Raw genomic sequence first — 13144 nt, 5'->3', positions numbered from 1 at the left:
TAGTAGAAAAGAGTATTTCTATAAAAAAAATATCAGTCAAGAAACTCACATGAGAAAAAGAATATAAAATATAGTGGTACCTGAGTGGCTCAGTCAGTTAAGTGTCTACCTCTGACACAGGTCATGATCCTGGGGTCCTGGCACTGAGCCGGGTGTCAGGCTCCCTGCTCAGTAGGGAGTCTGCTTCTCCCTCTCCCTCAAACCCTCCCCCCTGCTGATGCTGTCTATCTCTCTCAAATAAATAAAACCTTTGGGTGAAAAAAAGGATATGAACTATAATAACATATACCTAAAATGTGGGGAGGGGAGGAGAGGAGAAAAGAAGGAGTTCAAACATGAACAACCATCAACTTAATATACACTGCTATTTGAAGAAGAGGTTATATATAACCTAATGGTAACTGTATATCTAAAACCACTAATAAACATGCAAAGAATAAAGAGAATGAAATCCAAATATATCACTAAAGAAAATCAGCAAGACATGCGAGAAAGACAAGAAAGAATTAGAGAAAATCTTCAGAAACAACCAGAAAACAAGTAATAAAATGGCAATGAATATATATCTATCAATAATAATTTTTTTTTGTTTTGTTTTCTTAAAAGACTTTATGTATTCGTCAGAGAGAGAGAGAGAGCAGGGGAACCAGCAGGCAGAGGGAGAAGCAGACTCTCTGCTGAGCAGGGAGCCCAATGCAGGACTTGATCTCAGAACCCTGGGATCATGACCAGAGCTGAAGGCAGAAGCTTAACTGACTAAACCACCCAGGCGTCCCTATCAATAATTTTGAATGTAAATGTACTAAACACTCCAATCAAAAGAAATGGGGTGGGGCGCCTGGGTGGCTCAGTGGGTTAGGGCCTCTGCCTTTGGCTCGGGTCATGATCCCGGAGTCCTGGGATGGAGCCCCACATGGGGCTCTCTGCTCAGTGGGGAGCCTGCTTCTTCCTCTCTCTCTCTGCCTGCCTCCCTGCTTACTTGTGGTCTCTGTCTGTCAAATAAATAGATAAAATCTTAAAAAAAAAAAAAGAAATGGGGTGACAGAGTGGATAAAAAAAACAAGACCCATCTATATGCTGCCTGAAAGAGACTTATTTTAGACCTAAAGACATGTGCAGGTTGAAGGGATGGAGAAACATTCATTATGCAAATAGATGTCTGTGGAAAGAAAGCTGGAGAATACTTACATCAGACAAAATAGACTTTAAAACAAAGACTAACAGGAGACAAAAAAGAACACTATATAATAATAAAGGGGACAATCCAACAAGAAGACACAACTGTAAATATTTATGCATCCAACATAGGAACACCCCAAATTGTAAAACAGTTAATAACAAACAGAAAGGAACTAACCAATAATAGTTCAATAATAGTAGAGGACCCTAACACCCTACTTACATCATGGACATATCATCTAAACAGAAAAATCAACAAAGAAACAATCATTTTGAATGACACACTGTGGATGGATATATTCAGAATATTCTAGCCTAAAACAGCACAATACACATTCTTTTAAAGTGCACATGGGATGTTCTCCAGAATAGATCATTAGTGCACAAAACAAACCCCAATGAATTCAAGAAAATCGAAATCATACCATGCATATTTTCTGATCACAAAGCTATGAAACTAGAAATCAAGAAAAAATCTGAAAAGACCACAAATACATAGAGGTTCAACAGCATGCTACTAAAAAATGAACAGGTCATCCAAGAAATCAAAGAAGAAGTATAAAGTTACATGGAAACAAATAAAAATGAAAACACAATGGTCCAAAACCTCTGGGATGCAGCAAAAGTGGTCCTAAGAGGAAAGTTCATAGGAATACAGGCCTACCTCAAGAAGCAAGAAAAATATCAAATAAACAACCTAAACAACCTAACCTTACACCTAAAAGAGTTAAAAAAGAACAACAAATGGAACCTAAGCCCAGCAGAAGGAAGGAAATAATAGAGATTAGAGCAGAAATTTGTGATATAGAAACTAATAAAACAATAGAACGGATCGATGAAACCAGAAACTGGTTCTTTGAAAAAATTAATAAAATTGATAAACCCCTAACCAGGCTTATCAAAAAGAAAAAAGAAGGGACCTAAAAAATAAAGCCACAAATGAGAGTGAGAAAATAACAACAAACACCATAGAAATACAAACAATTATAAGAGAATATTATGAAAAACTGTATGCCAACATATTGGACAACCTGGAAGAAATGGATAAATTCCTAGAAACGCATAAACTACCAAAACTGACATCAGAAGAAATAGAAAATAGACAAATTACTAACAAAGAAATTAAATCAGTAAACAAAAAATTCTCAACAAGCACAAGTCCAGGACCAGATGGCCTCACAGGCACATTCTAACATTTAAAGAAGAGTTAATATGTATTCTTCCCAAACTATTCCAAAAAATAGAAAAGGGAGGAAAACTTCCAAATTTATTCTATGAGGCCAACATTACCCCAATACTGAAACTAGATAAAGACACCAAAAACAAAAACAAAAAAGAAAAGAAAAGAAAGAAAAAAAAAGAAAGAAAGAAAAAAAATAAAGACCACAGGCCAATATCCCAGACGGAAGCCGTTGCAAAAATACTCAAGAAAATGCTAGCAAACTGAATTCAACATTAAAAAAAAAAAAAACTCATTCACCACAATCAAGTGGAGTTTATTTCTGGGATGCAAGGGTGGTTTAGTATTACCTTATCAATGTGATACATCACATCAATAAAAGGATAAGAACCATATGATCATTTTGATAGATGCAGAAAAAGCATTTGGCCAAGTACAACATTCATTCATGATTAAAAAAAAAACAACCCTCAACAAAGTAGGTTTAGAGGCAACATACCTCAACATAACAAAGACCATATATGAAAAACCTATAGCTAACATGGGAGGCTCTCTGGAATCAGGAGTTAATCGGACTAATTGGATTAATAAAATACAGCCCCTTGCTGATTCCTGCAAGCGAGTAAACAGTTTTAGAGGCTTGATGTACAGACCTAAATCTAAAGATCCCAGTTCCTTAGAGCTGGGCATTAGGCATTAACACTAGGAAAATGGGTACAGAAGCCAGAAAATGGACATGGAAACCAGGTACTCAAGTTCTGGGGTCCAACAAAGATTTCCAGCCAGCGAGTGTACAAACATTCACAGGGCCTGAACCCTGTGTGGAAAGAGGTCAGGAAGGACAGAGGACACAGGACAGGCAGAGGCCATCTGAGGCGTGAAGAAACGCATCAGATGTGCACAGCTGAAGGCCGTTACTGCAACCGGAATGAAAGGCAGGGCTCCAAAAACCAGATTAAAATCCCATGACGCACTGACCAGAGAGTAAGGTAGACTCTGACTCAGATGTCCTAGTTCAGCCCTTAACTGTGTGACCAAGAGGGAGGGGCACAGCCTTCTGAGGCCCAGTGTCCCCATCTGTGAAACTGGGTTTGGGGCCATGTGAGATCACCTAGAGCCCTTCCAGCTGCAGGAAGGCCTTCCTGCCTTTCTCTTTACCCGACATCATTCCATTTCCATGGGATCTGGGTTTCAGCTCCATTTCCAACAACATGGGCCCAGCCTCCTTCTAGACTGTGGAGTACCAGAGCCCTGGGAGATGCCGTGGGGAAGAGGCCAGACTTTGGGGGCAGACAGACCTGGGTTCAAGTTCCACTTCTGCCATTTGATGGCGGAAGGCCTCAGATGTTGTGGCTGTGTCCTAACCTCTAGTTTTTTTCTCCATAAACACACACACACACACTTGCACCTGCTTGGAGAAAGACGGGACCATATTTCCTGTCCCCAGGAACCACACCCCAGGTAACACTTTTTTGGCCCCCATGTGTGTAGGGACGATTTGAGCGTCAGAATAGTTTGGTTTCAGCATCAGAGTGAAGAGCGAGGCCGTGGAGACGTTCGACCTGGGTCTGCATCTTGGCTCTGGCTTAGGGTCATTAGGGAAGTCAGCTTCCACTCCCATGTTTAAGTTTACATTTTCTAGTAGCCACACTTAAAAAATAAGAAGAAATAGACACAATTCACTTTAGTGTTTTGCTCCACCCAGTGTATTCAAAACACCATCATTTCCATCTAACGAATATAAAACATAAATGAATTTTATAACAAATGTAAAAACTGGGAATGAGCCAGTGGCCACTATTTCACACTGCAGCAGACCTGAGTTGAGGGGCTCAGTGGTCAGTTGCGGCCACCTGATTAGGTTCGTCCAGGCTGCTCCCCATCCAAGGCAGGTGGCAGGAGGACCCCCTTCCTGAGGCTGTGGTCAGGATTGGACGCAGACCTGGTGCATGCAGGGTGCTGGGTGCCACCCAGGGCCCTAGGAAGCCCAGAGACCATGTCTGCTCCCAGGGCTGTGATGTTCCCGGGGCTCCTCACCTTGTCACACACATTGCAGATCCCGTGCCGCTCTGCTGGCTGCCTTGTCCGGGTCCACCTGAATGGAGTCACCACCAAGCAGGCCAGGTTAGGAGAAACAGGGCTGGTTTTCCTTGAGGCAGGAGGGGGCAGGTACCAGAACTCCCGGTCCGCCCACACCCTGACACAGGTGTGATTTGTGATCCTTCTAGAGTAGGAAGAGGTAGATAGGTGAGGCCTTGTTTGCTGCCGAGCTGGGAGAGGCACAGTGCATGGGATTGGGTCTCTGGGGAGTTAGAAATCCAGGCACAAAGTCTTGCCCTGAGAGGGAAGGGTGTGTAGAGAGGGGAACCAGGCAGCACCCCGGGGCTCCAAGTGCCAGGCTGGGACTGCCCTGGCTGAAGATGGTCTCTGGGGCCGCTTGGCCTCTTCTCTCTCCTCTCTTTCCCTGTTTCTCTTCTTCCTTCCACAAATACTGAATGAACATTTATTCCATAAGCTGCCAACGCCCAGCATTATAAATAATAAACAACACTAATGAGTTCTCAGTATGTGTCCAGCCTTGTGCTAAATATTGTATGCGCCTTCTCTCATTTCAAGCCCACAACCAACCCAGGGCTGGAAGTGTTGCCATTATTCTCATTGTTCAGAAAGGGGAAACTGAGCAACAGAGAGGTGAAGAGTTTGCCCAAAGTCTTACAGCTAGAGGTTGCATCTGGCCTATATGGCTTCAGAAAGGAAGGTCCTCTTGAGTGGGTACCAGGAAAGAACCCAAGGACAAACTAGCTCTGCTGTAGAAGTCAAGAAAGGCATCTTGGAGGAGGGGACATTCTGTCTGGGGCTTGAAGGATGAGTAAATGTATTCCCGGTAGGAAAGGAACCCAAGGAAGCAGGATCAGGAATCAGTAAAAATTTTAAAATGTGAATCATGTAGTTTATCTTCCATGTCCTTCCATCTGTCTGCTCTATAAACTGAATGGTATTCGTCCTCCCAGCCCACCCAGTGGCCTCCGTTACCTTTTGGCAATTTGTCTCCTAAAGTACCCTACATCTAGAACTTCTTTCTCTCCCTAACTTTTATCAATCATATTTAGGCAATGTTTGAGAAAATTCAGAAAGTTTAGGGCATATTTTTCAGTATCAAAAAGATTCTTAGGGCAAACCTGCCTTGCAGTATCATGAGTGGGATTTCTTCTAAGAACCTGTTATGGTGTTGTAGCCAAGAGGACAGACTCTGGGCTTGAATGAGCCTGAATTGGAATCCCAGCTCTACCACTCATCAGCTGTGTCACCAAAGATGGGTTCCTCACCGTCTCTGAATCTCAGCTTCCTCACTGATAAATTGAGGTCACAGTTAATCCACAGGACAGATGTGAAGGTTAGGTGTATTCCCACACACAAATAAAACACCTGGCACACAGTTTTTCTCAATACCTCACTAAAGAGGGGCACCTGGGTGGCTCAGTCAGTTAAGCATCTGCCTTTGGCCATGGTCATGATCCCAGGGCCTTGGGAGGGAGCCCCATGCCTGACTCCCTGTTCATTGGGGAGCCTGCTTCTCTCTCTGTACTCTTCCTGCTTGTGCTGTGTGTGTGTGTGTGTGTGTGTGTGTGTGTGTGTGTGAAACAAATAAATTAACAAGTCTTAAAAAAAATACTTCACCAAAGAGTTTCTAAGAGAGAGCGCCCTAAGGAAAAAGGGGTAGTATCTCCAAATGTACATCTCCTATTCACTATCGTGAATGAGGCTGGAGGGAGTAGTGCTGTTTTAGGAAGAGAAGTCTAGCATGTGTCAGCTGTGCAGGTCACAATGCAGGCTTTCCCAAGGACTATTTCCTAAGGAAATAGTCCTTGGGAATTTCCTATTTCCTATTTCCTAAGGAAATAGTCCTTGGGAATTTCCTAAGGAATCCCTGAGACCTGGGAGCTGACTCACAAGCAACTGATGTATAAACCAGAATCCTGTGGTTAATTTACACGGGAGAAGGATGCCTCTCCGGCATCTCCCCAGCAGGCTGGATAAACACTGACAAATTCTTGCCCTCTGATGCCCCTTTCATACCTGCAGACAGACTGCGTTATCACTTCAGAATGCCAGGCCACAATGCACTTGGCTGAGCTGCAGCCTTCATTAGCCAGCTACTACTGGTTCCCGAATTAGAGCTGGGGGTAGGGGGAGCAGAAGGCTAATCTTTAAATTAGGTGCAGTTGCTTTCTGAGGAGCCGCCGGCACCTTCCTCGGACCTGGGACTTCCCAAATTACCTCACCAACACCTGTTCAAGCCAACCTGGAGGGTGCGGCGGCTCTAGAAATGGCTCTCTGGAAGTGAGACCCAGGGTTGGCCTTATTGCAGTATCCCATCCTAACCGGTGCTGCCCATACACTGACCGAAGAAGGAAAGGGGAATGAGCACTGCTGAGTGGGAGGTCTTACACTCAAGCCTCAGCCTTTGTTGGAAAGTGTTTTTATCTCCATCTGTTGACTGCATCACCCCAAGGCCTATGCCCTTTCCAATACCCCATGTGTGGTAACATCTACCAGAGTCACAGAACCAGAACTCGGGGGCAGGACACATTTCTCTGGAGGTGTGGCAGTTCTGGAACATTCGCTTTCAGTGGAAGCTCAGCTATGATTCAGTTACCTCTCTTCCTGATTTGGCTTGAATGCTGGAGGATAAGGAGATTTTGATGAAGAAATAAAAGAATATGGGCTTGAGGGTGGGCCAGATGGGTGAAGGTGGTCACAGGGTACAGACTTGCAGCTATAAGATGAATAAAGTCTGAGGATCTAGTGTGCAGCATGGTGGCTACAGTCAACAATGCTGTATTGTTCACTTGCAAGTTAAGACAGGAGACTTTGATCTCACCAGCACAGTGCCCATCCCCCCCCCAAAGGAAACAATGGTAAGTATGTGAGGTGATGGAAGCATTCACTAACTTTATTGCGGTAATCATTTCTAAATATAGACCTATACCAACTCATCATGTTGTAAACCTTAAACTTATATAATGTTATGTGTCTATTATACCTCCATAAAGCTGGAAAGAAAAAGGATACGGGACGGCCAAGTTTGAGTGGAGCAAGGAGGAGGCGTGTTCCAGGAGGAATTTCACCAAATCCTATTGAAGGGAGGCATAACTGGTAATAATTAAAAGAGAATTTTAAATATAAATAAGAGACAGAAAATAAATTACTCAAAATTGCTAGTACTATTTTCTAAATATTCCTTTTTGTAGAGTTTTGACTTTTGGAACCATGTTAATATTTTAATTATTCAAAACAATAAAATTAATTCGACAAAGCTGAGGGAAGAAAGTAAAAATAATTATGTACAGGAACAAATGAGCCTGTGTTTCAGATGAATACTAGACACAGTGAAATGGGGAAAAGTGGACCAATCCAAGTAACTTTAGAACATAATGTTTTGATCGTGTATCATCAGTATAAAGAAAAAGGAAAACACAAAAAAATGTCGAACTCTGCTTTGTAGGTTTGTTTTTCATAGTGGAATGAAGGTAGCAATTCCTCAAACTATTTTGTGTGTTGCAATATTGAGCAAATGATACTCTTGTTTTGTCATTTGGGAACCAAGTTTCTCACAAAGGAGGAGAGTGGGGACAGAGAAAGACAAGGAAAATTCTGAGTTTGGATTGGTGCTAGGGGGAGCAGTACAAATTCAGAATTTTACATGAATGGCATGAATGAGACCTAGACTGTATGAAATGACCATTCCTTCCAATTTTGTCCACTGTGGAGGCCTAGAAGCAAGAGCACTCGGCCCATCTAGTGCCCAGGTCTTGCTTTCTAAGTAGTATTCCCCACTAGGAGCAGCCAAAGCTCCTGGAAGAAATGGTTGATCCTGGGGAAAGGGAAGATGAAAATGAGCTTGTGCCAGAAAGTAAGAAAGCACTCGAAGAATGATGAGGATCTGCAAAAAGGAGCCACTTAGAAATCTGGTACAACCTGGGCATTACAACAAACAATGAGAGTAACAAATTACAATCTGTTGGACAAAATAGAGATCCCATATTGGCACTAACTAAAGAAGGAAAAAGGCAAGACTTTTCTCACAATAAAACGCCAATGACTAGAAATATTGATAAAATGATACAGTCAGAAAATCAACATTGTCACCATTGTTGTAATTCTGAACCAAGGCAAGACCATCAATGTATGTTAAATAGTAGAGGGAAAATTTTATACAGAATAAGTTATCTATACACTCTTAAAGCATCTCTCTATAGACTACTTAATAATTAATTAATTGCAATGAATTAATCATTAACTACTTATTCATTATCAGGGGGAAATTATAATTAAAAAGCAGAGAACCTGGAAGACACCACCTTAACTGAGGTATCAGAATTCACATCTCTAATAACAGGACAAAGAGATACCATCTGCTTCCTGATGGGGTACACGAGGACACAACATCTCTTCCATGGTATTCCTGGGGGAAGGGGAAAAGCATAAACTAACTCTAAAGATTAGACAATTTGAAGGGCATTCTACAGAACAACTAGCTTATCTCTTCCAAAATGGCCTTAACCTTAAGAACTGTTTTAGACTAAAGGACATTAAAAAGAATGTATAACTGGGGTACCTGGCTAGCTCAGTTGGCAGAGCATGGAACTCTTGATCTTGGGGTCCTGAGTTTGAGCCTCATGTTAGGCACAGAGATTACTTAATAATAAATAATAATAATAAAAGGAATTTATAACTAAGTGCAATGTGTGATTCCAATGTGACCCTAGACTGAATCTTGGGCTGAGGAGGAAAGATTGCTTTAAAGAACTCCATTGAGACAGTTAGCAAATTTTGCATATGGAATATAAATTATATAATAGTATGTGTTACGTTTTCTGAATTTGAGAACCATAATGTGATTATGTAAGAAAATGTGCTTGTTCTTATGAAACAGACATGAAGTTTTTAGATTGGGAGTGTGTAAGTAGGGAAGGAAAGAGAGAGAGAGAGAGAGGGAAATAAAAAAATAGCAAAGTAGGGGCACCTGGGTGGCTCAGTGGGTTAAGCCTCTGCCTTCGGCCCAGGTCATGATCTCAGGATCCTGGGATCGATCCCCGCATGGGGCTCTCTGCTCTGCAGGGAGCCTGCTTCCTCCTCTCTCTCTGCCTACTTGTGATCTCTCTCTCTCTCTCTCTCTCTCCCTCCGTCAAATAAATAAATAAAATCTTTAAAAAAAAATAGCAAAGTAACAAAATATCAATAGTTGGTGAATCTGGACCAAGGGCTTTGTAATTCTTCGGCACTTTTGAAGATAATCAAAATAAAAAGAAATACTATTCAAAATTGAAATTTACTAGTTACATAAATACCAAGTAATAATTAGGAAGCAGGAAATTTATTAAAGTCATTGTTTACCATAAATGCCCAAATGCTGTGGACTGAAGGTGTGTGTCCCTTCAAAATCCACATACTGAGACCCTCATCCTGTGCGATGGTATCTGGAGGCGGGAACTGTGGAGATGATTGGGTTTGGATGACATCATGGGGTGGAACCCTCAAGATGGGATTAGTGCCCTTTAAAAGGATTAAGAGCCCAGAGCTCTCTCACTCTCTCAGGTATGGGAGGGTGCAACAATGAGGTGACAAGCCCAGGAGAGCCCTCATCAAGAATCCAAGGGGACGGGGGACGGAATCCAAGCCTGTTGGCACCCTGATCTTGGATGTCTAGCATGCAGAACTGTGAGGAATAAATTCCTGCTGTTTAAACCACTCAGTCTGTGAGATTCTTTCCAGCCACCCTAGCTGACCAAGCACCAAATAACAAGAAAATTAGTTGCTCTCCCAATGGGAAGCTATGGTCTTATTCCTTGCTTATATGTTGAGACAACACTTCCAACAGCATTACACATGGATTCCCAAAGTGCCCAATCCCCCCTCCCAGCAACACTGTATGTGTGCACGCATTCATTTTTCTACAAAGGGACTCACCACACAAGGGATCCCACACCACCTCTGGAGCCCTGGGTGAGAAGCTGGATGCTGCTTGTGCTGACCCAGCCTTCAGCCCTGAGCCTTCCTCTTTACCATTACATCCACTCATCTCTGCTTCACCCATAAAAGAGGAAAGGTCTCAACAGTTTGAACCCAGGACCGAGTCACTGATCTCCTTAGTTTGTTCATTCATCCCACATGTGGCCTCTGTGAGGGGCCTCAGCAGGCAGCTGATAGGGGACTGGAGAAGGGCCAGAGATGGCCACATGTGATCTGAGGAGAGCGTGGGGAAGGAGTACCATGGAAAAGATGTACCAGAGGGGAGAACAGCTTTGAGGGAAAGATAGGAAAGCCATGGGGAGCTGAATTTTGGAATAAGTTAGGGTTAAATATTGTGACAGGATATCCGGGTGATGTTTACAGCCAGAAGGGGCTCAGTGTTTGCAGACCAAGTGGGAGGGCTACAAGATAAGCCCTCAGAGGGGATAGTGGAAGCCCCAAGGATTGTTAAGTCCACCAGGGCTGAGATTAGGGCAGGAGTCAAGGACAGAATTTTCGTACTACTTCCATCAGGATTTTATAGACTGTGGGTCAGAGTTCTACATATTTCTGTAATTTTCTAAAGAAAAAGACTCATTCTTTTATAAGATGGACCCATTCTTTATAAGATGCCATCCCATCATATGTGTCTGTCTATCTCTCTACATATCCATCCATGTACATATCTATCTATATATCTACATATCTATCTAGCTACATATCTACCATCTATCTACATATCTATCTAGCTACATATCTATCCACATGTCTATCTAATATCTACATATCTATCTGTCTGCACATCTATTGACATATCTATCTATCTACCTATCTATTCATCCATCTACCTATATAGGCAGTATTTACTCTCCCAGGGTCGGTAAACCCAAAAGAAAAAGGTTTTCTCATATTATAATTATTATGTGTTATGACAGTGCGTGGGGAATAAAATTAAAGCAATAAAGCTGACATTGGTTTTATTCAGTCAGTATTGTTACAGATGACTTTATCTTGACACGTTCCACACTAATCACGTTGAGAAAACACCCATATGGAGCACATCTCATTTTAAAGCCCGCAAGCTCCCCAGTCTTCTACTTCTGGATGCCTCACCTCTTCTCTCCTCAGAAACATGGTTGTCCCAGGCACGGGGATGAGGTGGAACAAGGGAAGCAAGTGGAATATTTAAAAGAAATGAAATGGGACCACCCACCCAAGGACACACCCCAAAGGGGAGTCGGCTATTTGCAGAGCTTCTTGAAACAGGTGGTCTTACATCCCGCCTTCCGCCCCATGCCACCCAATCCTCGCTCTGGTCAAATAGAGGTGGGAAGCATTTTTGCCAAGAAAATACAAAAGCACTTAGTGCATAGATAAAATAAAGTTTGAACATCCAACTGGCCCCTCTGCCTTTGAGGCTGGAATAATCTAGAAAATGCATGAGCGTTTTCCCTGCTCCGATATTCAGGTAGGACCAGGTAGCAGCATTAGCCACTGGGAACATTCCTAATGTCGTGATCACGTGGATTTGCTCTGCCCAAGCATGGAACACCATCCAGTGAGGGCATTTGCTTTATTCAGTTGGTGCTACTACAGGTGACTCTATCTGGACACCTCCCACACCAATGACCTTGGGAAAACAGAGGAACAGCCCCCATGGGGATTCAGGCCTGTGGGAAGTGTCTGACAAACTGAGGATTTTCCAGTGTGGTTCAAGCAGAAGGGTTAGAAGATGGTCATTTGTGCTTCATTCATCAAACTCCTCCCAAGGACCTATGTGTACCGGGTACTAAGTAGCCGGGGAGGTTGAGATGTGAATAAGACCGAGTCATGACTCATAAAGCACTCTGAGCCTGGAGGAGAGGAGCTATTTGTAAGGAGCAAATACAATACTTTGCCGTATGTATGTGTGTGTGTGTGTGTGTGTGGCCAATAAACCTCTGGTCACAACATTTTCATCAACTGATCAATAATATATATTTTCATTTTATGTGTTTCTGTTTAAAAACATTGTATTTAATCCACACTGTTAGTTCTTTAACTACCACAATCCTGAGAAATTCGATGACCTGCCCAAGACCATGCATCCAGCCAGGGATTGAACCCCAAACACTCCATGCCAGTGCTTTCCTTAGTGAGTGGGTGGTGTTTGTTGTTCTCCTTCAGAATGGATCTGGTTGGGTAAATACTCAGAGAGATAGACGAATAATACATTAACTACAGGGGAAAAACCAATATACACCCCCATGGCTTTGATCCAGCTTCTACTAATGCAAGGGTCTCCCGCCTTTGATGGCTTATGGACAATGGCTTCAGAACTCATTTGCTTTAACCCTTCTCAGTGCAGGCACTGGCCTCAGGGTTGGGTGCTTCCGACTGGGGCCTCTGCTGTGCTAGATAGTAGAAAGGCCCACCACTCCTAACTGGGTAGGCCTGTTGAATGGAATCTGTCACTAACTGTGTGATTTCAGGCACAATGTATTTTCTCAACACTCAGTTCTCTATTCAATAAAAATGGAGACATGTTTATTTTCTAGGACTCAATGAGATCATGCACGTGCTCCATCAATTTTAAGTCTTAATAATCTTTTCCTCCTCTTTTTCCTCCTCCTCCTCCTTTTTGGTTAAAAAGTATTTATGCCTATTAATGGTGTTGGGTGAAGGACTTAGAGAACTCACTGCAAGTTATTTAAACTTTTTCTCATTAAAAGGATATGATCAAAGCAATTTAAGTGCATTATAGAAAAATCAAAAAGACAGAAAGTGAAAAAG

Source organism: Lutra lutra, chromosome 1 (assembly GCF_902655055.1).
Source record: "Lutra lutra chromosome 1, mLutLut1.2, whole genome shotgun sequence".
NCBI classification, from domain to species: Eukaryota; Metazoa; Chordata; class Mammalia; order Carnivora; family Mustelidae; genus Lutra; species Lutra lutra.
This window is presented reverse-complemented; position numbering follows the sequence as displayed.